Source organism: Spermophilus citellus (genome assembly GCF_964194105.1).
Source record: "Spermophilus citellus genome assembly, chromosome: 7".
Taxonomy (NCBI): domain Eukaryota; kingdom Metazoa; phylum Chordata; class Mammalia; order Rodentia; family Sciuridae; genus Spermophilus; species Spermophilus citellus.
In genome coordinates, this window is record NC_138188.1 from 99456489 (window position 1) to 99483340 (window position 26852).

Here is a 26852-nt window from a genome sequence, read left to right on the forward strand (position 1 = left end):
AATAAACCCCTATCTTTCACCATGCACAAAACTCAATTCAAAGTGGATCAAGGATCTAGGAATTAGTCTTGAGACCCTGCACCTAACAGAGAAAAAAGTAGGCCCAAATCTTAATCATGTTGGATTAGGTCCTGACTTCTTTAACAAGACTCCTAAAGCACAAGAAATAAATAATTAATAAATCAATAATTAATAAATGGAATGGACTCAAAATAAAAAGCCTCTTCTCAGTAAAAGAAACAAATCAATGAGGTGAACAGAAAGCCTACATTTTAGGAGCAAATTTTTTCCACACACACGTCAAATAGAACATTGATCTCCAGGATATATAAAGAACTCAAAAAACTTGACACCAAAAACAAACAAACAAACAAACCCCCAAACAACCCAATCAATAAATGGGCTAAGGAGCTGAATAGACACTTTTCAGAAGAAGATATGCATTCAATCTACAAATACATGAAAAAATGTTCAACATCTCTAGCAATTAGAGAAATGCAAATCAAAACTACTAAGATTTCATCTCTCACCAGTCAGAATGGCAGCTATCAGGAATACAGACAACAATAAATGTTGGTGAGATGTGGGGGAGAAGGCACACTCATACATTGCTGGACTGCAAATTGGTGCAACCAATCTGGAGATTCTTTAGAAAACTTGGAATGGAACCACCATCTGACCCAGCAATTCCACTTTTGGTCTATACCCAAAAGACTTAAAATCAGCATACTATAGTGATGCGGACATCTATGTTTATAGCAGCTCAATTCACAATAGCTAAACTATGGAAGCAACCTAGATGAATGGATAAAGCATAGATGAATGGATAAAGAAACTGTGGTATACATACACAAGAGAATATTACTCAGCATTAAAAGAGAATAAAATTACAGCATTTGCAGGTAAATAGATGGAGTTGAAGAATATCATGCTAAGCAAAGTAAGCCAATCCCCAAATACCAAGGGCCGAATGTTCTCTCTGATAAGTAAGTGGATGCTGATCCAAAACAGGGAGGGGGGAGACATGGGAAAAATGGAGGAACTTTGCTTGGGCAAAGGGGAGGGAGGGTGCATGGGGACAGGAAGGATGAGGGAATGAGATGGACATCATTACCATAGGTACATGTATAACTGCACATGTGGTGTGATGCTACATTGTGTACAACCATAGAAATGTAAAGTTGTGCTGCAATTGTGTACAATGAATCAAAATTCATTCTTCTGTCATATACACCTAATTAAAATAAATTAATTAATTTAAAAAAAAGATGAAGCTAAGCGAAAAAGCCAGGTATTCATATATGGTATCTATTTGTTCATCCATGAGCAGGGTGGAACTTGAGGATTTGTGATGCACTTGAAGAGTGTGTCTAATATTTTTATCTGACATTTTGCCCTCAAAATTGCTTTCAGCCACACTATTTTGTATAAATACATGGAAAAAAGAGTCTAAACTGGACTACTGTTGCTGAGGCACTCCAAGAAGTACCCCCACTATAGCTTCAAAAATTCATCCTCTCCTTTTCAAATCTACATGTTTTTCAAATCTACATGGGACAGTTACATGGTGCTTTGCCAAGAGAGCATCTGGGAGAAATACCTTATGTGTAATTGGGGTTTGAGATTTGAGTGACAATATAGTACATGTCTTTACTATAACACTATTAAGACAATTGTATATTAGTGACATTTAAAGTAGTTCAACAACTCCACCATTTTGCTTCTGTAAAAATATACAGTGTAGTACATACAGAATTAATACTTCATGAGCACAGTAGTGAAACCTATGGTAATTTTTGGCATGTGTGTTATTTTGTAGGAAAACTATAATAAATAAAAGTACAATTCAACTTCTACTTCCTCACTTAGCCTCTTATTACCATTCTTCCTGAAGTATTTCTTATGTCTTTAAAAAATCAGTAAAAAACCAAGACTTTGTGTTTTCTGTCTACATCTATTATACTTACACAGGGCTTCTCTTTTAACATGCTGTAGAGATGAACTATACCTTTTCTAACTCAGTCTGATTATTAAGACTGATCCAGTTTACATTAATTAAAATGAACATCATATGTTTGAAGTTTGAAAATATAGTTTGAAAGTATACTGTTCAGGACTGAAATGACTCAAATATAATCAGATTTTCTTTCTAGAAAAACAAAGTCTAAACTTGTAAAGTTCTGTGACCCCATCAGCAATTAACTCTGTCCTGGTGGAATTAATATAATGCATACGTTCAGGATTTGGGTAGAAGAGAAGAAGAAGGAGAAGGAAAATCATTCATTCCTTTGCTAGGTGCTGGAAAATAGCTTCCTTATTCCTACAATGTGATAATTTATCTTCCTTATTCTAGCATAAATCTAGCAGCTTAAAAAGTTTTTACCAAAAAGTTTGTGTCTTTTACTCTAGAAACATACATACAAGCTTGTGATAAAAAGACTATGTCTCCTGCCAAACTGTAGCATCACATAGACCAGATCCCATGCAAATAGTGAAGAGGTAATCATAACTTCACACTCCCTTTCTATCCCTGTCAGCCTCATAGATTTCAGGATGGGGGTCACAGCTAGTTTATCCCTTTTGGTTAGAAAGCCTTTGCAGTTGAAGTCATCATTTTCATTACTCTGTTTCTTTCTCTCCCACTAGAGTGTCTTTCCAAAGGCAACCAAGGACCACTTCTGTGAAATATTGAAGGCAAGGGATGCCTGAAAATGATTAAAAGAAACAAAGCTTTCCCATAGCACTTGTCCTTTTCTGTGTAAGGAGATGAGGTAATATAGAATCTCCTTCCTATGTTACTACCACAAGGGCAATTTGTGGGAGGAAGAGATGGATTTCTGGGAGTGAAATCTCACTAAATAGATTCAGAAGGGCATACCTCAATATCCTCATTTCAGAATTGGTCTCTGCTCAGATCAGTACCTTGAGCAACACCAAGACCCTGCCACCCCACATCTTTGCAAGGTAAGAATAAAAGTTATTTCCTTATTGTTGGACTATCTGATGAAGAAAGAAGATTAAAAAATGAGATTCTGCTAATAAAAGGCAATGCATATGAATAAATGTCAAGTCCTGCTGTTTCTCATGTGGTTTGTACACAAGACTTCTATTTGATCTTCTGCCCCTTAATGACCCATATATATAATCTGGACAGACAACTTGTGTGCTTATATAGAAATTAAATAGCCTCAAGTGCCAGTAGACCTCTGTATCTCTCTAATACTCCAATAAATGCTTCAAGTATGAACTGCTACAAAGAACCTTACAGTAGGACATAGAATTCACACTTGCCAAAGAAATCACTGCACGTGTAAATTAGAAACTAATCATCACTTCCTCTCTGTATACAGTGGCAGCTTTGCCTCAGAGTTTATGTTGAAATATACATTCTTATAAAATATTTTTCACTGTGGTCAGCATCAGTTTAGGATTATCAAACACTGATTCCCAGTTCCAGCTCAAGTAAAGTAGAGAGAGGAAAGAACAGAAAAGGGGAACTGACAAGGGCCTTATTTTTCTCACATTATTAGAAGCTAACTGTATTTGCAAATTCTTGGTTAAAAACCTGACAATTACCAGATTTGCCACTGCAAGGCTATTCCTGGGTTTCTTCATCATATATTTTTCCCTGAAGTCTCTCAAAGAACTAAAGGGTTTCCAGAGATGAAAATGAACTTGACAATCATGTTGCAACTCAAACTGATCCTGATTCTTTTCGTCACTTTTTAATTCATTGCAGATGGTGTAAATGGGATGTTTACTGGCTGGCAGGTAATGAGTCCTGTTGCAGATAATAGTGATGGACAGAATCTCATGCCTGTTGACATCTTCACATCTCAGCAGCTATATAGAGCTCGCACCATTTGCTTTGCAGCACATATAATATCATGACAGGATGAAAAATCCAATACATTTCCCCATAGAAATGCTAGTTGATACATCTGAATCTCACTAGTTCACATGTGAGTTGTCCTGATTCCATCCTCACTGTTCATATGGGGAGACAGTCTAAGATGTGATCTAACGTCTACTGCTCTAAAAGGAAAATGTAATCTGTTTAAACATCCAAACACTTCTCTTCCCAGGTAGCACCATTCATCAGAACTGTCAGTGCTTCTGTGGAAGAGTAATGACCCTCAGGCACGGGATATTGCTCCACAGGGGACTTATGAATGCCACTGCCAAGTGCAGAAATTGATCGGTTTTCAGTGGGGCGGGTATGCTCATCATGAAAGACCTGCACTTACTAAATTACAAGTGGCTGTTTACCCCATATACAATAAAGCCTAGGTTAGGTAGATACAGACGCTGCTGACTTTAATTGTTCTAAACATGTAAGCACCAGATTTGGACCTGTCAATGAGAAGGATTTAAGAAGCTTGAAATGATAATCTGGATCAGAATCATCCAAAAATATTGGGAAATAACATAGGTATTGCTACCTTCCACTTTTCTTTTTCATCATTTCTGTCAATGGAAGGCAGCAACATCCCATATCCAATATTCACACTTTTTTTTTGAAAAATCAGAATAAGCATGCTAGTTAACTGCTTGCTTGCTTTCTGTGGACTTCTCTTCATCTCTGGATTTGTTCACACATAATTTCTGTAAGGTATGATGAAAGCTGAACATCCGTGTGGTATAAACTCATGATTTTCAAGTATCTCCCAAGAAGTCTATTTCTTTGTGTAACCAATATTGACTTTTGCTCTTAAGTCTCCCCAATTTCTCAATCTCCTCTCATTTACTATTTAAATCTTCTTAGGAGATAGAATTTCTTATATTCTGTGGATTGTTCATATGTTGGTAAATGCTTCATCGTTATGAAAATTTCATCCATTCTCCTTTAGTTCTAATAGTAATGCTGTATGTTTAGGGCTTTTAAATTCTAGAGGGGAACGCCACTGTATTTGTTTCAGCAACATACTTTTCTAAGGTACCTGTGATTTTCAATTTCTGTTCCATCTTTTTTGCTAATGACCTTGAACATGAAACATTTAGTAACTATACTATTTTCTTTTAGTAAATAAGTTTTGAAACTTCTGTGACCCCATTTAATCACAAATTTTTAAATGCTTTTCTCCTTTAAGAGTGAAGAAATAGCCAAAACTGAAGGGAAAATAAAAGATACAGCATCCATACTAACTCACAAAAGACCAACTATTCTTTCTGTGGAAATTGTTTTCCAATGTACATAAGTTGAATGATTCAATGCAGAGAAGTGAAAGAAACCCTATCCTTTATAGTGATTCATTTCATTTTAAGAAAATTTACTGGGTAATGATTGATCTTCATGAAATCATTACAATTAGGAGAGCCCTTTCCACTTAGGATTCCTCTTTTCCTTTTGCAGTTCTGGGCTATGCCTGAACTTAACCATACTTAACCATACATTTGTTGTTCCCAATATTCTGATTATTAATATCACTAATGATGGGACTTAGATACTTTTCCTGGGAAGAGAAATTTACAATTGGATAGGTCTTAATAATTAATGAAATATACCAATGAGATAATGAAATTAGAAGTTCTTGGTATATTATTGTGGAGGAAGGAATCCTTTTAAGAATTAGAAATGTTCTAAAAAGTAATAACAAAATTAGATAGTGGACTGAGCAAAATGACCTTTGATGTAAAGTGTCAGCTAGAAATGTCAATCCAATTCAGGACTCACACAAAAGGACATTGTGTCTCAGAGCAGAGAGGTATGAAGTTACCTGATCATCTTGTCTGAAAGAATGCATTTACGGTTTAGGCACTTTTATTATTTGAAAGATGTAGACAAATTGGGGAAGATTAACAACCAGTTTTATTGGAAGTTAGCAGATGAGCCGGTGTGAATTGTACTGGTTGGTAAGAGTTCTGTATTCTCTTGTCAGCTTCCATATGATTTCACATGGGAATAGTCATTCTTGAAATTTAGATAGAATAATTTATGTGCTGTTTCCCAGAGGAAGGGAAGTTTGGAAACGGAAAGGAGGGGGATGTGTTTAAGTCAGCATCAGAACCTAGGGTAGCAGTAGGGGAGGAAATGCTAATATGGAATTTCTCAACTTCCATTAAAGCAGCAATAACCAGTTGTTAAGCCTTCATTAAAATTAAGCTTATTACATTTGGTATTTGCAATATGTTTTTTATATATAGTACTTAATTGTTTTTGGTCTACAGAATAAGGCTAGTCCATGATACTGTACTGTTATGGTCATATTTCCCTAGAAATATTATTTATGAGGTCTTTCTAGGAACTCTGATTATAAAATTCAAGACCACTTTAAGTAAGTTACTCTTAATTCTAATGTAGTCTTTCATCTTTTCATACTTAACCTGGTTTGGTAACTTGTAGTCTCACAAGGTCTCTTTGAAAAAGGGTCCCACTCCTTGCCTTCTGAATGATTGTTTAGATACATTTCATGTATAATTGTGTACTTTATGAATTTGTATTATTTATGAATATCACTGAGAAATGTTTAATACAATTTTTTAAGTTTATTAGTGAAAAATTATCTATAAGCTAATAAAAAAATAACTATTTTCACATAAGCTATTATTCCTGGCTTTTTTTGTTATAACTTACCATTTATTAAAGCATTTCAATTGAGCTGACAAAGAATAATTGAAATGAGTTTCTTTTAAGTAATATCAGTGACTCACTAAAGCCCCAACTTTAATGAATTTGAACTAATAGGTATTGCACAAATTGCTATCCCCAGACTTAATCTTTTAATTCCATTGAGAAACACCTGTAAACATAACAAAATTTCATTTTTCCTGATGTTTTTTCAAATTATATGACATATCCCTACCATTTACTATAGTGATCTTCTCCTTGGACTACTTTGAGGGGTGGATGGTGTTGAAGGGACAGAACATTTAAACCTGTATTAAAAAGACAGAAGAAGGATCTAGATGACATGTGATCTTAGATAGGTTTAGAAAACAAGAGTAGGTAGATTAGTGATGAACCTTAGTAAAATGGGCCTGTCTTCTCAATAATTCTCTTACCTATTGAGGTTTCTTCTGGTTGCTGGTGACTTTCCTCCTTCCTACCCCTAGATAACACTGCTTCATTTGCAAATATCATTGGACTGTGCTCATATTCCTTTTCCTTTCAGGAAGAACATTTTTGGAACCAAAACAAAAAGCTATCCATGACCCAAAACATAGGAGATGTTACACTTCATAGATCAGTCTCTGTTCTTTTGGCTTCTTAACATGCCACACCTCAAATTCTCTACAAGGCAGTACATTACCTTGCCATGAGTCCATCTTCAGCATTAGACTTTTTAAAAAGCTCTTAGATGGGATTGCTTCCCTTTTGATCCTTGATATCTCATTGTCTATACAGCAACTACAATGATTTCTTTAAATGTGAAATCAGATCCTACTGCATAAATCTCAAAAGGCTGCCTATAACTAGAATGAAATTAAACTTCTCCCCATGACATCTGCAGTCTGTCTCCTGACTCCTTTTTTGACTACATCTTCAACACACTGGTTGGGTAGCTTTGTTCTCTTCTTCAGCGTCAACTCTGAGGTATGCTGGGCCACACAGGTTGGCCAGCCTCTCTTGGAGTTCATGGGGAAAAAGAAATTTGGATCAATGAAGAAGAAAAGAAGAGAGAGTTATCTTTGTAACCATATCTAAGTTAAAGGGAAGTTCACCGTGTTCAGTTAACATTGGTAAGTATTCTTAGTTTAATTTCATTTAGGTTATTGTAGTCTTGAAGATTTTATAAAAGACAGAAAAATTGATTGTTATGTACTACATAGACAATGTGAAAGAATACATAATTCTTAGTTGTAGGCTTTATATTTATCAGCTTTGATGGAGTGTTTTTGTGTTCTTCTTCTAAATTTGTTTTCCTTTTTCTATAAAAAAGCAATGAATAAATGCAATAGTATTCTAAACAAGTGGCTAAGACATGACTGATACTTTCCCACACTGTCAGAGCAGTTAAGGGTAGATTTTAGCATTGGAAATACCATATTGCTATGGTAAGTACAAAGATGAGTTTTGTATGCTTTTCTAAACTTCCTAGTTAATAATAAACAAGGCCCATTTTCCTACATAAAGTGTCTATCAAGTCTGTTAGGTGATGATAATGATGATGATGGTAACTCCAATGGCACTAACATTTGCTATGCACCAGTCTAATTCTAAACACTTTAGGTTTATTATCTCATTTAATCTTCCCAGCACTGAGTCCACAAATTAGAAATTTTTATAACCAGGTTAAAGATGTAGAAAGTGAGGGACAGGAAGATTATTTAACTTTCTAGTAAGTGGTAAAACCAAGATTTGCATCCAGACTGTCTGATGCTAGATCCAAGTCTTTCATGACTATGCCACCCCATCTTCCTCTGTAATATTATTGCACTTTGGAATACAAACATACTAGGGGCAAATTTCAATTATATTGTTATATTTGGTTATACTCATTTCCCTCTACAATTTTCTGATGATTTGTATACTGTCACTTCTCGGGATACATACCTGCATCCTATAATTTGCTATAATAACTTTGGCCAGTTGGAATTTAATCCCATTTTTAACTGAATATGTTGAAAACAAAGTACTTTTTTAGCTTAGTGTCTTCATAACTCTAACATTTATTAATCTTAGGAAAAAAATTAATCTTAGTTCTAGAATCCTCAAGAAGGGTCTTAGAAGTAGTCAGATGTTAACTGCTACTATTCTTAGAGAAATGATTCATACCCCACAATATTCTCTCCTTGGAAATATTTATACTCATGTGGAATGTTCTACTGGTAAGTGCTACAGAAGGATGGGATTGAACTTGCCCTTGATTTTACTTAAAATACATAGGCTTTATTCACACTTATCATAGCAGTTATCTCCAAATGATGCCTCAAAGACAACCTGAAAAATGGGCCTTAGAAGATTAAATTCATAGAACTTTGCTAATTCTCTCATACCTGGATGCACTTTTAACTAGGCAACTTTTAAACATGTATATAAAGTCTGTGAAGGAGGAGACTGTATTAGTTTCCTACTGCTGCTATAACAATCACCAAAAACTAATATCTTAAAGAATACAAACTTGTCACAGTTTGGGGGGCCAGAAGTCCTAAAATCAAGATGTCAGTTGGGCCGAATTCTTTTTGGAAGAACTAGGTAGGGGAGAATCCCTTTCTTTGACTTTTACAGCATCTAGTGACTGCCTTGGCTCATGCCTCCTTCCTCTACCTTCAAAACCAACAGCATAGCCTCCTCAAATCTTTCTCTCTCAGATCCTTGCTTCCATCATCACATTTCCTTCTCTGACTCTACTACTCTTGCCTCCCTCTTTATTTTAAAAAGACCCTTATGATTATATAAGGCCTACCCAGCTAATCTGGGATGACCTTCAGACCCCAAAATTCTTAAGTAAATCACACCTGTAAAGTTCCTTTGCCATGTAAGGCAACAACATATTCACAGATTCTGAGGTCTAAGATGTTGACTTCTTTAAGGGCCACTCTATTCCATCTATCACAGGGACCAAAATATTAAGGGTCCCAATTTCAAATGGAAAGGAAGACAGTATCTTATTTTTTAAACCTCATATTATAGTAAGTTGAATAGACATTTTTACAAATACCCTTATAATATTTAAAGAGATAATAGCTTACAACTCTAGTTTCTCTCTTGGCAGAAGTATATGAAAATCATAAATCTTAGCTTTGATTTATAGAACTGTTACCCCTTTGCCCAGTTTTACTTAATCCCTTTTATATTTGAACTTTGCAGAATTCACTACTGCTTTTCACAGCCACAGAACTATAAACATGGTAACGACTTTCAGCCCTTCCTTCTACCAACCCTAGGAGTAAAAGGCATGTGTTTTAGCCAAGTCCCAACCAGATCAGTGTTCTGGCTCTTCTCACCACATCTTTCTTGTGCCTTCCTTTCATGCTCTGTATACAACCTGTCTCAATAAGTAACTGGCATCTGCAGGTGCTGACATGAATGACTATACTATGAGAAATTTCCTGTTAGCTCCTTGGTTGGGTAAATTAGTCTCAAATGCTTTTCTTCTTCCACCTAAAATATCTGCTTCTCTGACCTAATCTCCCCTGCCCATTGTTTCTGGTGAACGCTAGCCCTTAAACATTTATGCCTCATCAGCACAGGCCCATCCTAACGGCGTAACATCCTTGTCCTGCTGGAAACTATTCAGCATCCAGAGGACCATCTTTATGCTGATAACACTAAAATATAAAATAATGCCAACAGCTGGTGCTACAAATGGCTTTTAAAAACGATGTTCATTCACTAAAATTCCTCTTGCTACTTTTGACATGAAACACGCAGTCTCTAATTATTCTGATCAAGACGGTGAAATACAAAAACAAACTTTAATTGTGTTTAACAGATATTTAATCAGGACTCACTGAACTACAGATTAAAGCTGAAATTCATAAACCATAATTACCCGATTGTCGCAATCTTTTGGTCCACATTCTCCTTCCGTCTGGGCGTCTGGCACCTTGCCCCGAATTTCTTTTACTGTCTTCTCAGCTTCGTTACTGTTCATGTTTTCCAGCAGAGATTTAGCACAGATTACAAAATATCTCTTCTTGGCAACTTTCTTCATTAGCTTTTTTTTTCCCCTTGCAAAAAAGTTTATTTTCCCCCCTTACTAGAGTAGCTGGAACAAGCATACGTTTAGGGTGATGACACAAACTAATTATATAGTTATTAGGAGATAATATAGTAGTGATACCTAGAGTTACTGTAGTTATCATGTTGGTTTCATGCAATTTTTCCAGGATACCATGGGGTATGTACCAGTCACCATGTAATTACCTCAGGTCACTAGTGCATTGTTTTATGGAAAATGCCCATCTCTTACCCTAAGAAAACAACTCTAGTTTTTCCTGACATATTTTTTGGGAAAAAGTGGAATTCTGAGTTCTCATTTCCAGTGCTGTTTATTCTCAGTAAGATGCTACATGGGGATTTAAGGGAAATACCTGTCCTCTCCGGAAAAATTGCTTTTACAGGGGGCAAAAAGAGGGATTGTTTCTTTTGCTTCATCCTCCCAGGTGAGACCAGTGATTACTAACAATACATACATTTTCCTTTCCTTTTTTTTTTTTTTTTTAAGCAAAGACTGTAATGAAAAACTCACCACCACCACCCCCAAAACCACCCTATTTACTTAGGATTTGTTTGGTCTGGCACTTCCCCCCTACTCTTTCCTTTCAAATCTCAGTCACTCACATTTGTTTTTCCTAGAATTATGGTGTAAATCATTCTTAACAAGCTAGCTTGAAACTTCTCTCACTCAGTAGAAACACAAAACGCCACTATAATTGAAAGATAGAACTGCAAGCATGAAACTCTTTCTAACCAGTTCTTTTGGGCCACTCTTCAGAAGCTCACGTTGAGTTTCCCTTGTAGTGTGTTAACCCCTGGGTCACACAGTTTGGATAACATCATAGACCAAGGCCAGAGGATAAAGAGAAGGCATTGGCAAAAGAAGAGGTGGGTGGTTCCTTTATTCCCCCCAGAGGTGCAGACAACCCTCTGAAGCAAGGAGTGTAGTTGCTACTTATTTATCTCAAGTTGATGGCTTGAAGTCTGACCTCACTGAGACCTTTAGATATGACATTGCTGAGAGTTCCAGTTTAAAACAGGATGTAGTGGCTTCCTTTGCAGCACAAGTTGAAAGCTATTTCCAATTCTGCTTCTATTAGTCACCTCCCAATCTGAGAGCTACCTATTCAATTGTATGTTTCACTCAAGTTGGGGTAAAAATCACCTCCAGATTTAGAAGGGCTAGAAAAATTGCTATCCTACCCTGGAGCATTGTTCTTCAATCACACAGTTCCTCTAAATACAGTTGACAGCCTTTGAGATGCAAAATGCATCACTTTAATGTAGGAGAGGTCCCCTTCACTGCATTGCCAAATCTATTTAGCAGAATCTTCTTGGAATAATCTGTCCCTAGACCTGAGGATGCGCAGTGATTTTAAGCATTTTAAGCTAACGATAATGGTTAGTGCTGAGAACAGATGTACCTGGCTGTGATGTGATCTATTCCAGTAGGCTTTTATGAGCTGTTCATTCCTATTGACTTAGCATTTTATGTCTGTGCTTTTGCCTGGTGTGATGGTTGCATAGGGGTGTCATGTGTGTATTTTCCTGATGTGTAATGGCTGCACAGGGAGCTATGTGTATTTTCTCAGTGCAATGGCTACACAGGGTGCTGTGAGTGTGTGTGTGTGTGTGTGTGTGTGTGTGTGTGTGTGTTTGCCTGGGGTTATAGCTGAACGTGTTGTTGTGTGACTCTCCTCCTCCCCATTTGATGCTTGCTTGCAGGGTCCTATGTGCATCTTTTTCTTAGTGCAATGGTTGCATTTGTTGCTGTGCTAATGATGGACATTTCTAGCAATTATCTATCTACAGGGTCCTGGGGAAAAATTGCAGTAAAATCAATAAACAGTGCTAGACAGACCCTTGTAAACATGAAATGACACCCATGCATAAATGCCTTTTCCTACTATCACATGTTAAAATCCAAGTGCTGTTACCTTTTGGCATTAGGATAAAATTTCTATGGTCTCTCTATCTCTTTCATATATTGCAATCGTTTGGGAGGGATTGAGATTACTGCTGGTTGGAGAGCTTTTACAGAAGAATCTATCTAATAACATTTTTCACTACATTGTCCTACACATCACCTCTTAAACTACATCCTGACTTGCTCTGGTATAATAGCTGATGTTCTGAAAGTGAATATGCCTTTCATTTATTCCTGCAGTCTCACCAAGCTTTCCCTACATGCTTTCTACATCACACACACACACATACACACACACACACACACACACACCCCACAACCCCCTCTCTTGCTTTCTCTGGTCTCCCTGTATCCCTCCTGTATTCACCAAATGGAACTGACAAAGGAAAGAACCAATGAGGTTAAAGTCTTTTGAAACCCCTGGAATACAGATGAGCTGGGAGGCATCTGGAAACAAAACCAGACACTTGAAATCAAAGAGACAAGTAAATTACTATCCTAATCTAGGAAGAATAACTAAAGGTGTCAGTGGGGTTCCATTGATAGCATTTGGCCCTGGGCCAGAATGCCAAGGGTTCAAACTCCACACCAGTTTTGGGCTCAGACCCAAGACTTGCCACTGCAGGGCGCAGCAGCATGTGCAGCAGTGTTAAAGGTGTCAGCCTTCTGCAGAGAGGTGATGTCCAAGTCCTTCTGCTTATTTGTCATTGTACCCTGCAAGGATGCAGATATCACCCTAGCTTCTTTGCTGGTGCCTTTCTCAATAGGACAGATTGTAGAGAAACTAGTGCTCAGCATCAGTGCTTGCTAATATCTGTATCAGACAATTACTCCTTTTCTGATGAGACTATTTGAAAGAATAACATATGTGCAAGACAAACCAACTGCCCCTCCCCTGAGAGAGAGGGAGAGAGAGAGAGAGAGAGAGAGAGAGAGAGAGAGAAAGTAAAAGAAAAAACCTGATGTCTGTCCTAAAGATTCCTCCATCAATGCAAAGAGCTAAGTTTGGAAACCTAAAACCATGTGTCTAAAAGAAAGGAAATGTTTTCATTGGAACAGCTTACATGTCTGGTACACTTGCATAAAAACTATTGCATAGCATTTTAGAGCTAAAATTGCTATAAAATGCTTAATACAGTAAGAATAATTATGAGATTTTGCACGCACAGCTGGTATACAACTAAAATCTAAGCCACAGATTCAATGGAGCATGGGAAAACCATTTATAAAAATTCCTGGTATGCCAGTTTAACTCACCATCAACACCCTATCAACACTTCCTCCATTCTTTAGGTGGGTAGGGAAGATATTTACCTACCAAATGCTGTATTTCTTCTCTCATAGATGACATTAGTACTTGATTCAGGGAATTCTAATTATTACTTGATGGTAGCAATGTTAAGTTGTAACAGGACATGAGCAATGTGGATACAAGGTTTCCTTACTGGGCAAAGGAATTCTGAAGACATTAAATGATGCACTGAATGACCAAATAATTAAATCTACTGGTACTATCCACCTTCTATTTATTTAACCCTTTCTTTCTTCTATTTATCCACTTCTTTTGACCTCTTCTCTACTTTTCTAAGATCCAAGTCCTTATGTGACTTCCTGCCACACAGCCCATCCTGCTTTTCCTTCCTCTGGGTAGCACACTGAAGACAGAACTTTCCCTTCACTTATCTCTAATCAAACTATGGTATCCTCCATTCCTTCTAGCTCTAGTCAACAATCAGTTGAAAAGGAGTTAAGCAATTTGTATGAGTTGCCAATGGTTAATAATAATTTGATATATCTCTTTTTTAATGAAAAAAAATGAGAACTTGATTCAAGTAAGCCTTGTTGGCTCTATGGAAAATGCCATGACTGGTGAGATGATTACAATCAGAAGCATCGCTGGATGCTTTGCTGCACCCTTTTGGTCATAGGAAGAGAAGCTACTTAAGTCATATGGGAATCCCCAGGGCACCATACAGCCTGGAACACAAGGCAGCATGGGACATACAAAATGAACTAGACTGGAATCAGGAAACTCAAGTCTGAGAACCATCAAACTTGACCACCACATGTTTTAGTATTATTCAGTTTCTTCAGCTGAGAAAAAAGGCCCTCAGAGTAAAAAAATCTCTATAGTTCCTTCCAGCCCTGATATATCATGGTTCTCTGACTAAAGATCAGTCACATTTAGTGGCCTTGCTGCTTCTTTTAGTGAGGAACTAGTGGCCCTGGAAAAAGATGGCTGTCATTTCACATGGAGTCAACTAACTAACAAGGCGTTGGCTCCTCCAGAGGGAAGTTTTGGGCTCTCTGCTATAGTCTGCATAAACTATTTTTTGAGCTAGCTCTTCTATGCTATGTAGATAATTTCTTAACATTTTGTTATTCCTCATTTATTTAATAGGTGCTTTCTGTATATGAAACACAGGGGTGAACAAGCACCCTCTCTATTTCCTAAAGAGTACAGATCATTCTGTTATTCTTGTTTCTGTCTCTCTTCTTCACTTCTATGAATAGGCATGTATACTTCTAGAACTATCACAATGTAAGAAAATAGAAAGAATTAGGACTTACTGGAGCCCAGTAAAAAGCATTGTTTTTCTTCAAAAAATATGATGATTTTTATTTGCAAAGTTTACTCATTCCAACTGTACTTGAAAAGTATAAAGGGTATTTTTCAATGTGTATATTGAGGTCATTAATTTGTACTAAAGGAAATAATTTGGTGGGGGAGAAAAGATAATAAAAGTCCTACTTCTGTAGGACTTTTGATATAGTCATAGGATAAAATTTGTGACTCACGTAAATAGCCTCTGGGAAAGTGAGATCATAGAATATTTTTGTTTAGTTATGTTTCCTTTTTTTCTCTGAGGATTTTGGGATCTTTTATTTTATTTCCTGAATTAGTAATGACAAGTGTCACTTATTGAGTATATATTAAGTTCCATGCACTTCAAATATATTATTGCACGTTGTTACAATGACTCTGCACTATAGATATTATGACCCTCACTTTATGTATGTGAAAAATGAGGCTTATAGAGGTGAGGAAATTTGTCAAAGATCATTCAGATAGTATGCAGAGTTGGGATTTAAATTGTCTGTGTTTGTTTATGCTACATAGCTCCATGACCATTTCTTGGTTCTGCAAATCTAACTTTATTTAAAACATAAATAATCTTGCTTGAAATGCTTTGTTAGCAAGGAAAGAAAGCACCCTTTATACTCTTTCTTCACATTCCTTCACTGCATTAGATATAATACAATGAAAACAGGAGATGGTTAACATTTTTTTTCAAGTAGAATTTGCTTTCTTTTTGTATGTATTTGCATTGAAATGAATAATTAAATTTGGGGCTCTCAATCAAAGTAAAAGAATGAGTTATTTGCTATCTGAGTATTTGTTATTAATTGATCAGACATGGATAAGGTATATTATTACAACTATATTTGTGAGGTATAATTTACATTGTTCTACTGCATATTGCTCCATGCTGGTTTTCATTTTCTTGCACTTTGGACTTTTTGTTTTGTTTTTATGAATTTAGTCACAGTTGGTTGTGTTTTGAACTTTGTAAAAATGTAATACTAAGGAAATTAAAAAAAGAAAAAGAAAATATTTTCAAAATGATGTAAAAATCAAATCTACCCCTCATTAATTTGATTTGTAGGAAATGGAGAACAAAGTATTGCAAGCAGAATGCTTTTAAATACGTCCTAATTACTTCAATGTGCAAATGCATTGACTAAATCGAAACATGCATTTAACACTTTGCACTTCAATTGTGCTTATTCATCTATGTTCTATAGATAGCAAGTCCATAAAAAACAGGAGACAGACTTCACTATAGCCAGGTTTTCTACAGTTATAGGGGGAAACGATTATTCTAAAGTTCAAGCTTTCGTCTCAAGTCAGCACACTTTTGGACTAATGCAGATCATTAGTCCAAATAATACAAAATAACTGATAATTGGCTGTAGCTACTCAGGTTTTCTCAGTTGACCCTGTCTTCCCTTTTCTTCTCCTCTGTTTTCAATGGGTTAGGGCGAAGGGGTGGGGCAGCAATGCTTCCCATAGCAAAGCCACATAGCCCTGAGCAGGGTGAATTCTGGGGAAGGAGGGTATGGGTTTAGAGATGATTCATGATCAAGTTACCCCAATGCCAAAGCTTGGTCTGGGACTAGTCACACCAGAATTACCTGGGAGCATGTTAAAAAGATGTATATCAGTGTATTACCCCTGAGAAAATCGACTGAATTATTATCTCTCCATGTGGGACTCAGAGGGCTCCATCTTAAACAAGCTTCCCAAGTAGTTCTTGTTACTGAAGACTGAAAAACACTGGTTTATGCACTGAGTCTGTACCAAGCGAGAGCCTTGGTGATATACCTGTTTGCTCTGTTCTAGTCATCAAGATGTGTGTACAAGTACAACCATCTGTCCTGGAAGTTATTAAATCTAGTAATAATAGTCCTATGGCTTAGCCAGGTATGTTGCTTTTGGATGTGCACTATCTCAGCCAATCCCCACAGCAAAGTGTACCAGGTAAGGATCATTACTATTCCCATCTTTCAGATGAGAAAATTGAGATTCAAAGAGATTGAGTAACTTGTCATGGGTGTGACACCAATAACTAAAAGAGTTCTTAAGAATTACACTACTTTAACTCTCAGTCTTGCAGAAAAATAAGTTCTTGAAAGATATTTACTCCCATAGCTTCATATCATTCTAAAGGCACTTACCTAAATGCTAGTAAGGCTGGTTATAATACACAGAGAGAGGCGTTTATTTCCAAGTAACTTTTTTTCTTATATTATTTTATAGATACTAAAATCAACTAAACTGCTTATCCTTCATCAATACCTTCAATAATCACTCACTTTGTCAGAACCAAGGTAATAAGATACATAGTCTCTGTCTTCATGAGACTTACAGTTCTGAAAAAGAGATGAGCTTGTGTAAAAATGGTTCTGAATTAACTTTTGAAGTCAGTGGAGGCATGAAGAAGGGGGACTGGTTCATTCTCCTAGCAGAAAGGAAAGAAGGTGAAGTCTGGAAATTTTTACTCTAGCATTTTGCCACTGGATAATGAAAGGAATTTGGATTTTATAGATTATATTTTTACTTATTCAGATTTTTAGAAAAAAAGCAGACTAAAGTTATTGTTTATTTTGAACAATTAAAGTTTATGTGGTTCATTCTCACCAAGTGGGTTTCTTTTGTCCAAATTTCTGGTTACAGAGCCAGGTAAGTTATTGTTTATTCATTTTTACATAGAAAATAACAGGCTGAGAGTCTATTTTGAGAATGGTACTTAATAAATTTATCAGTAGTACCCAATTCTACCCAATATAAGTGATTCTAAGCAACATATTGTCTGTGTTTCTTGCTTCATTTTCATCTTTTTCAATTACTAAAAATTCTATTAAGATTAAAAATTCTTTATAATCGGAGAAATTAAAAATTTAAAGACAATTGGAAACATGGAATTATCTAGAAAGTCTACTTCCTGTGTGATAAGACAAGATGATCTCATATTCGTGCAAATATGGTTTGAGCACATTAATGGCAGAAGTGATAAGATGAAGTTCTAGGAAAATGAGGTTTTGGAATGTCAGAGTGGAAGCTGATCAGTATGGTGCTGGTACAAAGATCCAAGGAAGAAAATGAGAGACTAAAAAATCAGTAGGTTATGAAAACAAAATCATACAGTTTAGGTTGGGGAAACTGAAAATCTATATATCCTTCTATTTTAGAAGCTGAATAAATTGGAATTTGACATGTATTCTTTTCTCAAATTGAATTATTATCAAATTTGGGATTCATTATTTAGATTATTTGCTGTTTGCTGAAAATTTTCTCACCATTAGGATATTTTTAGAACATCTAAAAGTCCAACAAAAGAAGAAATAAAATATCAATTCCACCATTAGAGATAACTGCTGTTCATATTTTAATGTATTCCCTTTCATCATAATCAAATACTTTCATTTCTGTAACTTGAGACCATGTTATATATACGTTTGTTTCTTTTTAACCAGCTATTTTACTTACATTATTTCATAAGCATTTCCTAGTAAAAAAATTTCTTTAAAATATGTTTAAGAACTATCAAATTTATGTATAAATGATGTGCAATGATATATGGATGGACAATAATTTGCTTAATAATACCTCTGATTTTGGATATTTAAAATTATTTTTCTCTTTATATCAAAGCAGACATTTGGCATTTGTTTTTTAGGGCTTGGCTAGCTTCGCTTAGCATAATCTGCTCTAATGCCATCCATTTCCCTGCAAATTCTATGATTTTGTAATTTCTTAGTGCTGCATAATACTCCATTGTGTATATATGCCACATTTTTTTTTATCCATTCATCTATTGAGAGGCATGATATAAAGAGAACAAATAAGAACAGAACAGGAAGGAAGAGCATGAGGAAAAGACTACAGTAAACAAAGACGAATGGGGGGAGAGAAACGGAGAGAGAAGGGAAAGCACATGGAAATAGTAGGAGACCTTCAATGATACATAAAATTATAAGAGGTTATGAGGGGCAAGGGGGAGGGAAAAAAAGGGAGAGAATTGAACAACAGCAGGGGAGGTAGAGAGGGAAGATGGGAGGGGAGGGGAGGGGAGGGGGGATAGTAGGGGATAGGAAAGGTAGCAGAATACAACAGTCACTAATATGGCATTATGTAAAAATGTGAATATGTAACAGATGTGATTCTGCAATCTGTATTTGGGGTGAAAATAGGAGTTCAAAACACAATTTGAGTCAAATGTATGAAAGATGATATATCATGAGCTATGTAATGCTTTAAATAATCAATAAAAAAAATAAAATAAAATTATTTTTCTCTTTTGAATGACATTGTGATGAACCTTTTTGTAGATAAATCTTTGTTTGACATCCCTTTTCTACAGATAGGATGACTAGAAGTGAAATTATTGGGTCAGAAAATGCATTTTTAAAGACAAGTTCTCGATAATATAATGCTGGATTAATTTGCAGAATTTTGTGTCAATACATACCTCCCATTATTATATGAGTGCCGGTTTTACTGCACACTCACCAGCATTGAAATTTTTTTTAAAATAAATCAAGTCTTTGAGTGCTAGTGAGTTATGGTACTTTTTCATGTTTGTTAGAAATTTTTATTCTTTCATAATTAAAAAATTCTATTTGAGCTAATACGTATCACAGTTTCTTTGAATCTTCTGATTCTACTTCATCTCTGATTGTAACACTATGGACTGAACTTTCCTTACCTTACCGTGAACCATGGTATCAGGTCAGCCTGGTTTGTATTTCGGATTTCTTCCATTGTGATCCATTCTACATAAAGGTGCCTAATAATGCTTTTGAAAATAATGCTCTTATCATGTCTATTCTAATCCCAGTTATTCATTTTTTGGCAAAATTCAATCTCCTTGTTCAGGGAAACATTCATCCCATTCTTTGGTATGTCCTTATAAGTCTTGTGGAATAACTTAGGTTATTGCTATATTGGACCTATAATCAGTTATGTTTTTATATGTGGGCATTTCTATATACAGACATAAAGACACAATGCAGAATAATGAAACACAAATAATGGAAGGGGGTTTACAAAGCATGAATACCAACTCTACATTTATTAAAGAAAAAAATTGGTCTAAAGAGTTCAATATATTACCCATGTGCTAGGAGCCACAAGCAAATAATATGATGCATGGCACTTTCAGTTGTAAGGTGACCAGCTAGCCATTGAGATGATATGATTATGTTAAGATTTACATTCATATGGAAATTGGACTCCTGCTGTTCACCTTGGCCTGCTATGGGACTCATGTTACGGGACTCCTGGAGAGTTCCCATTGGTTGGGGAAGGATAGTAGGAGGGAATTCCGGGGGAAGTCCGGCCCCCGGTTCCAGTAGACTCGCGCGTGGGTGGACCGGTTTTTGGCTTGCCAGCGCGTAGGGAGTATTGGCGGCTTTTTCAAAAATAAAGTTTTGTTCCTGCTTGAGTGGCTCGTGATTCTGTGCCCAGCCAGACTGAGGCACCCATGGGTACAGAGCTGGTTAAATGACGGAACTAGGACTAGAAACCAAGTTTCCTGATTCTCAGTTCAATGGCTTTCCAGTAGAGAATAATAAAAATCATTTTTATAATTTAAAGAATAGAAACAGCTAGAAAGACAGTTTAATTTCAATCTGTTGTTATGTATAAAAGATCATTAAAATCATACCACATAGAGACTTGAGTGTTCTTATAATACAAATAATATGTACTTCTTATAAATCAATCAATCAAATATGTCATTTAAATTTCCATAAAATCTGCACATCAGCAAAAGACCCAGTTTATACTTTGCTTTTCCCCCAGTCTATACTGTTGTATTTTACCTATTTTTGCTACAATAAAAGCACAATATTTTTATTCTAGCATGTTATAGATCATCACTACATTTCTTGATATCAATGAAAAACTCCATTTAAAAAAAAAACTCACATAAAGAATTTCCTTGGACTATAGTTGAGGATTTAAGAACTATACTTAAAAATAAAGCAAGAATTACTTCAAATGATTCTATTAAAATAGTAAGCAACATGAGCTATTCCAGAAGAATATGGGCTAATAGCCATTTAATGATACAATTATTACTATTTAATCATGACTTCATATTCAAAAATCTCATAGCATTTGCCAAATGAAAACTTAACAGTAGGCACTAATTTGGAAATGGAACTCACCAAATATATTTATTATATGTGGGGGTGGGGTAGGTCCAGGAGGAGCAAATGTAGAAATAGGTATGCATGAAATTAAATTGAATGGAAGGTCATTGATTACAGAGGACTGGCTCACAAAGCATGTGTTTGTCTGATGAAAGAATTGACAGAGTATTTATTAAATTTTATGGTGGTTCAACAGTTTACAAAATATAAGTTTTAAATAAAATGGTAGGTTGTCCAGTAAAGACTAAAGAGATTGTAGCTATATTCTCATTCTCTGTGTGCATGGGTGTCTACATGAAACATGTCCATTCATTTGAAGTTCAATAAATATTAAGCATCTACTTTTTATTGGAAGCTCTCTACTATCACAAATAAGTGACCTATCATTTTGTGATCATCCTCTTTATTGCTAAATAAATAAAATTTAATAATATTTTATACCTGACATGATGTATTAGAACAAAAAATGAGAAGTTGCGTGATAGGAGGAGATGAATGAAGAAACACCATTTTAAATTTCTCATTTAATACAGTATACAATTTATTTAATGCTGAAAAATAAAAACCTAGGCCTTAAGTAATTTTAAAGAAAAATAACAGTAATCATTACTAGAAGAATAAATTATGCTTTAAAACTTCCAGATTGCTAGACTGATAGCAAACAAAAAAAAATAATTACGGTCATATACTAAAAGCAAAAGATGAGAGAGCAAAGGAGAGTTGGAAGAGAGAGAAAAAGAAAAGACCACTGAAGCATCAAGGCACAGAAAAATATAAAATAAAATTTTTGAGGTAGAAGTAGACATAGTTTTTAACAAAATAGTAATAATTTAGTAATTATTTCATTTAATTTATCTACTAAATTCAATATAAGTTAGACACACACATGCATACATATACACAGAATTTCATCATAGGCTAGCAGTGAAAGGGAACTAATTTTCATAGTAGGGAAAACAGAACTGAAATGTTATTCCTGCCATTTTCTAGTTATAACCATTTTCTTTTTTTTTAAATTATTGGTTGTTCAAAACATTACAAAGCTCACCTGCTATAGAAATTGAGAGGTGGAAAGTTAGAGATACATCTTAAGATCAAATGTTCTTAAAGAAATGAAGATGAGAGTTGCTGCTATTAAGATTTGGATTGGGCCTAGGAATTCAACAATACAAATACAAGCAACTGTAAATCACTAGAAAGGGATGTGTGAATAAAGAAAAGGGGAAAAGGAAATAAGAGACAAAATAAAAATGTCTTATGATCAACAGTAACTGTAAGATATATTTTTTCTTTTTCTTTTGGTACTAAGGATTGAACCCAGGGACACTCGACCACTCAACTACTAAGCCACAACCCTAGCCCCTTTTTTATATTTTATTTAGAGACAGGGTCTCACTGAGTTGCTTAGCACCTCACTGAGTTGCTGAGGCTGTCTTTGAAAACATGATCCTCCTGCCTCAGCCTCCTAAGCTGCTGGAATTATAGGCATTTGCCAGCACATGACTACACCACTTCGTAAAAAAAAAAGTTCTAAAATATAGCAAGAAATCTAATGCTAAGAAAACCAACAAAATCAATAAGTAGAGCATTTACTCCTGATGAATTTGATTTTAAGAAATTAACTTGAGTATGTTTGAGATGCTAAGAGATAAAATAATCATACCTATAAAATGTTATTATTAGACAAAAAATAGTAATAAAATAAGAATAGGCAATTAAGACAAATCAATCAGAAAATTTCAAAGGATGTTCCTTGTCATTAAAGGTGCAATAATGGGGTAACCTAAAGTAGTTTCAAGAAGAGAATTGAATTGAAAAGTAGTTTAAAGAAATCTGTTTAGAAAAATCACAGAAGGTAAACTAGATTTTTAGAAAATGAAATAGCTATTGAGATATGGTAAACTGATTAGGAAACATCCATATATATTTTATCAGAATTCCAAAAGAAGAAAATGGAGGTAAAGACAAAGAAACAATCAGGCAAAAGACAACAGCTTAGAATTTTGCAGAATTGGAGTGCTGTCATTCACAAGTATATCCTTAATACATGACTGATAATCCTAAATAAATTTACAACCAGTCACATTTAAGAGAAACTACAAGACAAACTCTTAAGAGCTTCCAGAGGAAAAAGCAGATTACCTATAAATAGATAAGAATAGGTTGATAGCAGATTTATCTAAGGTAAGAGTTGACAGAGTAAGGGTTACAGATAAAATTTAATATCATCTTCAAAATTCTGAACAAAAATTCATATAAATTGTTATTAAAGATAAAATACAAAATAAAAGTTTTAGACATCCAAAAAGATAGTATTACCCAGGGTCCTCACTAAAAAAAAGGGTAATTTAACAATAAAAATAAGTGAACCCTGAAAAGAAGCTATAGGATTCAAGAGTAACAGTGGGCACAGTAATACCTAAGTTATGTAACTATATAATCAAGCATTGATTTCAGAAATCAATGATAACCACTTTTCTATATGATTAAAAACAAATAGATAAAACTAAAGCTCCAATAATTACATGGACAACATTGATGTTTAATAGGCAGATAAAACACATAAGCATCTTGTTTATATTGAGTATCAAAATATTAAAAAGTAGATTTAATTTTTATTAGAAATATACATAATTAAAATACATATAAATATTTTATAATGAGCATTACAGGAACAACTAAGCCACCTAAACATTTCAAGACCAACAGTAAAATGTAGATACTAGATAAAATCATAAAAGAAATTTCAAAAGACTTTTTTCTCCAATTAAAACCACATAAAACACATTTTCTCATTGCAATGCTGTATTTTTCCCCACTTTTTTGGTACTATGGACTGAAACCAAGTTTGCTTTGCCATTGAGCTATGTCCCCAGCCTCTTATCTTTTACTTTGAAACAGGGTCTCACTAAGTTGCCCAGGCTGACTTGAACTTTGGATCTGATGCTTTGCCTCAGCCTCTTGAATAGCTGGGATTTTAAATATGAGCCACACTGCCCAGCTTCATTACAATGCATTTAAATTTAGAATCAATAATAAAAATTGAGCAAATATGTTTAGAAAGCAAAAAATACACTTCCAAGTAACTCAAACATTAAAAACAAATTATAATGGTCAATAAAACTATTTAAAATATAACAAAACTACACATCAAAATACAATATACAACCAATGAGAAACTTGGAGTAATATTTCTGAAGTTCATTTTAAAAGCTGCTAACACTTATTGAAATAAATGAGTAATAATTCAACTCAAGAATCTAGAAAAATAAAAATGATCTAAAATTGTTATAGAAGAACATATGTTGATAAAAGCAAAAAGTAATGCCATAGAATACAAAGAAGAAAATAGTGTGAATAAGCAAAATCAAAACCAGTTTTTGAAAAAAATAATGAAATATAAAAATATCTATCAATTAGATAAAGAAGGGAGAAGTTTCAGATAAATAATATTAGGGATAATATTTTTACTACTTTAATCTCTAATTATGAAGCCCCTCTTATTGCTAGGTAATCCCTGTAGTGTAAAAATGGTTTCAAAATTATAAAAAACTGAAATGTTACTCAACTTATTTTAAAATGCTAGTACCACCCCAACACCAAAATTGTTCAATAATAATTTTTAAAAATGAAAATTAAGAGATAATCATCAATGCAAATATACTATGTAAAATATTTAAAAATTAATTTTTTTTCAGTGAAAAATTCTTCCAAGAATGTAAGAATATAGGAATGTTAATATTAATTTTCTTAATATAGGAAATATATTAATGTACACAATATTAGCATACTAATGGAAAATATTTTATATTATTGATGTAGAAATGTATTTGATAAAATTTAATTATTATTGCTGTTTAATAATTTCTAGCAAGGTATAAATGGATTATGGGTTCTTCCTTCACCATAGTAATTTTGATTTCCGTCTCACAATGTGGAGGAAAAGTGCCAAACAAACATTACAGTTCCAAAATAGTTCCATTAAACTAAGAAACAGAATAGATAGTTCTAATCTTACTACTTTTATTTAACACGATGTAAAGGTTTAATAATGTAATACGACAGGAAAAATAAATTGAATATTTATGAATTGGAATTTAAGAGAAAAGTTGCCATTATTTGTTAATGATATACATGTTCATGTAGGAAACTTACAAGAATTACCAGAAGAAATAAGATTGCTGAATATGTACCAATAATAACCATAATTAATAATTAGTGAAATGGAAAACTGATTCTGTACATAACAGCACAAACTTCTAAGTTATATAGGACAACAATTAACAAAATAGGTTGAACACCTTTATGGTGAAAATTACAAAACTTATTAGATAACATGAAGGAAGATGTGAATAAGTACAGGGATGTAGTCAATGGGCAGAAAGAGAAATTACAAAAATATCAATTTTCCTCTCAAATTATTCTCTAAAATTAATGTAATTACAAATAAAATTCAGCAGGGCTTTTGACAAACTTGACTGACTCTGAATTCATACCAAACAGCAAATTACCAAGAGGAGCTAAGAGAATTTTAAAAAGAAACAAGGTAGAGATATCTTCCTTAACAATGCAAGAATATTATAAAATAATGGTAACCACGGCACTATGGTATTAATATAGGGATAGAAAAACAGTACAATGGATGAAATAAAGATCCTAAATATAAAGTGCAAAACTTAAAAACTGTTAGAATAAAATATTGGAAGTTTGCTTTATGACCTTGGCATATGGAAAGATTTCTTAAATGACCATAAAAGTACAAACCATAAAGGAAAATATCAAGAACCATTAAAATTAGAAGTTTTTAAAACATTAATGTTATTAAAGATACATTTAAAATACAAACTACAAATTTTGGGAAAAGATATTTGTCCTCTCTAAGGCCTAAAGAAAAAAGAATCCAGAATACTATAACAACAACTGATACCAAAACAAAACAAAGCAAAAACCTTCAAAATAGTGAGAGACATAAATAGGCAGCATATAAGAGGAAATCCCAATGGCTTATAAATGGAAAAAAAGACACTAATCCCTATTAAAGCGACAAAAATTTTTATATCTGACCATTTCAGATGGGAAATCTCTCAGATTGCTAATGAGAATATAAATTGTACTATCCTATCACTTTGAAGAGAATGTTTTAATACCTAGTAAAGTTCAAAAAATGCATATTTCTTAATTTTTAGCAATCCCACCTTGCTGTATATATATGCATAAAAATATTAATTTGTCAACAGAAAACATTGAAAATAGTGTCCAACAATGAGAGAATCAATAAATTAATTTTAGTAATATAAGTATAGCATGTAACTTACATAAAACTAACTCATGATAATAGAGATCAGAATAGTTTTGCTTGTTGTTAAAGCTTTGGAGAATATCAAGTAGAAGAGAGCACAAGGACTCTTCCTAGGTATTATAAATGTTCTATATCTTGGGTTTGGAATTGTCACATAGGCATTATCTTAAACTCATCAGTCTACACATTTAGTTTGTCACACTGTAAGTAACTTAGGATGGAATAATAAAGGATGGAAACAGATTCAGAAACAAATATTCCAAATAATTAAAATTTTTTGAACCTGGGTTCTAGATCCTTAT

General features: G+C 34.3%; 1 protein-coding gene across 3 annotated transcripts in view; it reads right to left on the minus strand.

Moving 5' to 3' along the window:
• Window positions 1–26852, minus strand: part of ZBTB20 (zinc finger and BTB domain containing 20) — a gene marked incomplete at its 5' end in the record, with an annotated part of 843452 nt that overhangs the window by 221593 nt on the left and 595007 nt on the right. The gene's annotated exons all lie outside the window — the stretch shown is intronic.